The following is a 4870-nucleotide window of genomic DNA, read 5'->3' as shown; positions in this document are numbered from 1 at the left end:
TTATGTTGACTTTTCTTTACATCAGTGTGTGACAAATTGTAAATAAATACTTATTTTGTGTAATACAGTGAGTAAATATGTTCCCTTTAGTCATGATCCACAAGTAAACTTGTGGGCTTCAGCTAAGAGTGGCTAGTTGGGAGTAGACCTCAAGCCTTAGACTCTCGTGCAGAAGAATACTAAATGATTTATCTTTCATCTTTCTCTGCAATAAAATATTAATAGAATTAATATGATGTACAGTTCACTCACCTGTCGTTACATCTTACTCTCTTCTTGGCATTGCCCTTATTTGTACATTGGAAGCTTTTCACAGTGTGGATCTTGCTTTCATATCTCTATAAAGCACTTAACATACATTTGGCACTATACAAATTATAGACCAGCACGATACATAATTAATACTGGCTGCCTCTCTAAAGGGAAACTTAGGCATGGGCTTTTTTTTTTTTTTAACCTTTAGATATAGGTTTAGCATTTCCAGGCCCAGATATAGGTCAGTAGGATCTTTTAAATGTAAAACTTATTTAAAGTTCACACGGCCTGAAAATAAAAACAATTGTCTCCATACCAGTTATACTAATTTGTGGTCTTCTGGAAAAAGCAATATTTATACTCACCTCTCTACCTTAAAACATAAAGTCATCTCCCCTAACCCCCACTCCCCCAAAAACAAAACAAAACTTGCTTCAGAATTAAAATTCACAGAACCATATGGTTGCATTAACACGTGTACTGATTATTCACCAAATGACTTCAGAGTTATTTTATAAGGAACGTTAAGATTTGTGGTACTTTGGGTGAGTTTGCGAAAATGTCTCCCAAGCAGTAATGTCACCTTTAATGGGTTATTTATAATGTTATTGAAATGAACTCTTGCATCTGGAATACCATTACTAAATTAGCTGCCATGGGCTATTCTTCTTCGAGTGTCCCCGTGGGTGCTCCACAATAGGTGTCGGGCTCGCCTGGCGCCGCAGATCGGATCTTCCAAGCAGTTTCTGCCGGACCGCACCTGCGCCGGCACGCGCCGCTCCCTTGCGCACTCCCGGCCACGTGCGCGATCTGGTCCCCGCCAGTTCCTCTTAACCGCCGTCGGCTGCAGACGGAATCCGAACTAGGCTAAGGCCAAGTTAGCGTATTCAATGGTTTTAACTGTTTTTTCTTTAAAGTTTTCAAGTTCTTAGGCTACTGCAAGATAGCCAGTCGTTATTTTTCAAAAAAAAAAAAAAAAAACAAGCGGGACGGCATTCAGTCCAGTCCCAGTAACAAGCGGAGCACCGGAGGCCAGGAGCCTAGGGCCATCAGCCCTCCTGCCGCGGCAGGCTATCGGAGAAGGGGAAAAACAGCACAGAGAAGGTGCTAAGTACCCATTAACAACTGAAAGACTCATCAACAATGTCCTCTTCAGGATTTAAGAAATGTGGGTCCTGCCGAGAGGCAATGCCAGCGTCTGATGGGCACAGTCTCTACATAAGGTGCCTGGGGGAGTACCATGTCACGCAGAAATGCTCCTTCTGTGCAAAACTAACAGCCAGAGCAAGGAAGGACAGGGAGATGCGGCTTAAAATGCTGCTCTTCGACAAGGCCGTCCAGCCAGACGTGCTGGAGCGGCCGCAGCAGGAGGGACCCTCCGGGGCCCATAAAAGGAAAGCCGCCTCCCTCACCCCATCAGCGCAAAAACGGAGGAAAGCCTCCCCAGCCCGATCCCTGCCGGCAGCAACAGCAAGCGGGACGGGAGGAGCGCGCAGCCCCTAGCCGCAGCAACAGTTGTTCTTCTTCGAGTGTCCCCGTGGGTGCTCCACATTAGGTGTCGGGCTCGCCCGGCGCCGCAGATCGGATCTTCCAAGCAGTTTCTGCCGGACCGCACATGCGCCGGTGCGCGCCGCTCCCCCGCGCGCTCCCGGCCATGTGTGCGATCCGGTCCCCGCCAGTTCCTCTTAACCGCCGTCGGCTGCAGACGGAATCCAACTAGGCTAAGGCCAAGTAGTGTATTCAACGACTTTATCTGTTTTTTCTTAAAGTTTTTTTCAGGCACTTAGGCTACTATAAGCTAGCCGTTTGTTATTTTGTAAAAAAAAAAAAAAAAAAAAAAAAACAACAACGAACAAGCTAGGAGAGGGACAGCTCAGCCAGTCCCAGTAACAAGCGCCGGAGGCCAGGAGCTAGGGCTATCAGCCCTCCTGCTAAGGCAGGCCATCGGACGGGGAAAACGGCACAAAGAAGGTGCTAAGTACCCACTTAAAAACTCAAAGACTCATCAACAATGTCCTCTTCAGGCTTTAAAAAAAAAAAAAAAAAAAAAAAATGCTGCTTCTTGATAAGGCCCTCCAGCGAGAAGTGCCGGAGCGGCCGCAGCAGGAGGGACCCTCCGGGGCCCTTAAAAGGAAAGCTGCCTCCCTCACTCCATCAGCGCAGAAACGGAGGAAAGTATCTCCAGCCCGATCCCTGCCGGCAGCAACAGCGAGCGGGACGGGAGGAGCAAGCAGCCCCCAGCCGCAGCAACAGCTGATCGGCGGCTGCACGGAGAGCCACGTGGAAGCGGCTCAGCCTCCGATACTCAGCCAGCCACCCCGCACCGCAGGCAGGGCGACGGCTAAGCAAACGCCGGTACCGGCGGCACCGCAGGCAGCGACACCGACCCCCGGGGAACCGGCGGTGCAGAGCGCACAGGAACGTAGCCTGCCGGCACCGGAGGACACCGCACATGCGGCATCGCCCTCAAGCGTGCCTAGCACGGTGCGGACGGGGCCGGAATCCCCTGTATGCTCCCCAGCCCGATCCCTGCCGGCAGCAACGGCGAGCGGGACGGGAGGAGCGAGCAGCCCCCAGCCGCAGCAACAGCTGATCGGCGGCGGCACGGAGAGCCACGTGCAAGCGGCTCAGCCTCCGATAATCAGCCAGCCACCCCGCACCGCAGGCAGGGCGGCGGCTAAACAAGCGCCGGTACCGGCGGCACTGCGGGCAGTGGCACTGACCCCCGGGGAACCGGCGGTGCAGAGCGCGCAGGCACGTAGCCTGCCGGCACTGGAGGACACCGCACATGCGGCACCGCCCTTGAGCGTGCCGAGCTCGGTGCGGACGCCGGAATGCCCTGTATGCTCCCCAGCCCGATCCCTGCCGGCAGCAACAGCGAGCGGGACGGGAGGAGCGAGCAGCCCCCAGCCGCAGCAACAGCTGATCGGCGGCGGCACGGAGAGCCACGTGCAAGCGGCTCACCCTTCGATAATCAGCCAGCCGCCCTGCACCGCAGGCAGGGCGGCGGCTAAACAAGCGCCGGTACCACCGACCCCCGGAAAACCAGCGGTGCAGAGTGCGCAGGCACGCAGCCTGCCGGCACCGAAGGACACCGCACGTGCGGCACCGACTTCGAGTGTGCCGAGCTTGGTGCGGACGGGGCCGGGATCCCCTGTATGTCAGGGGCGGAGTTACCTCCTCAAGGGAGGGGGAAGACTGCACACAAGAGGAGGCATTGCAGCCCCTCTCCGCACAGGGCTGTGGAGTTGCTTTCTCACAGCCCTCCGCTATGTTGCAGACTCCAACTAGAAGGCAGGGGTCCCCCCCCACCTTGGCCTACCCGGAGCCCCCTTCTCCATTTCTGCAACCAGCCTCACCCTGGCTGGGACCACCTCCACCCTTCCTGGGATTTGAACCGCTGGACTATTAGGCAAAGTCGCTCTCTCCGGGGTCTCGACGGTCTCCCTCCCCCAGACGCAAAGGGTATGCACCAAGGGAGTGGTCTAGGTCACCTTCCCAAGACCAGTGCTTATACTGCCATGGTTGCCCCTACCACGCAGGGCATAGACACCATCGGCAATCTACTAGGGAAAGATCCCTACGAATGATCTCGTACCCCCGAGGGCAATTGCGACCGGGGACAGAGACTTAAGCATCTCAGGGGGGACTGGTTATGGAACCCCGAGATTTTCCTCGCACACCTCTAGTGAGAGGGTGTACCATCATCAGCAGGAACCGGAAGGGTCCAGAGAGACGTACCCCAGCGGTTCCTCGCTTTCCTCCCCGGATGAGGCTACGGCCCCGGGGGGCGTCCATCCTCCGGACGATCTCAAACAGTTCCAAGAGCTGTTTTACGAGGGTGGCCTTCACGCAAGGCTTCCAGACAGCAAAGGTGCAAGAGCAACACCATAAGCTCCTCAAAAATCTCAGACCTCCGGCCTCCTCCAAAATAGCAATACCGCTGATGACGCAATCTTGGAGTCTGCCACTATGATATGGCAGACTCCTGCGACTATTCCGCCTGTCCACAAAAGAGCGGGAAAAAAAAAAAAAAAAAAATACTTCGTGCCCACGAAGGGCATGGAGTTCCTGTTCAGCCACCCACAACCAAATTCTTTGGTGGTGGAGTCGTCGCAACGTGGGGGAATAGACAAACATGCCAAAAAGCTAGAGCTGTTGGGCAGAAAGGTCTACTCCTCCTCCACGCTACTGTTGCCAATGGCAAATTACGCAGCGCATCTAGCGAACCATAATTTCGACAACCACATTAGGTTGACCTCCCTCATGTACTCGCTTCCAGAGGGCACGAAACCAGTGCTCAAGGCCATCATCCGACCATTTTATAACCAGTGGCAAAGGATCACCACAGACAAATGGGTGCTGGAGATCATAGCCACGGGGTACGCCATCCCCTCCCAGTTGCTCCCACCGCCATGACCTCCACCCGGGGCCCCACCTCCAGGAGACCTCCCATGTAGCGAGGCTCAAGCAGGAGGTAGACCATCTTATGCTCGTAGGGGCAGTGGAAAGAGTGCCGGAGCAACTGCAAGGGAGAGGGTTCTACTCGAGGTACTTCCTCACGGGGAGGCCCATCTTAGATTTTCGAGGCCTCACCGGTACCTGCGCAAGCAAC

This window comes from Carettochelys insculpta, chromosome 8, assembly GCF_033958435.1.
Source record: "Carettochelys insculpta isolate YL-2023 chromosome 8, ASM3395843v1, whole genome shotgun sequence".
Classification (NCBI taxonomy): Eukaryota; Metazoa; Chordata; order Testudines; family Carettochelyidae; genus Carettochelys; species Carettochelys insculpta.
The sequence above is the reverse complement of the archived record's forward strand: the minus strand, read 5'-3'. Positions refer to the sequence as shown.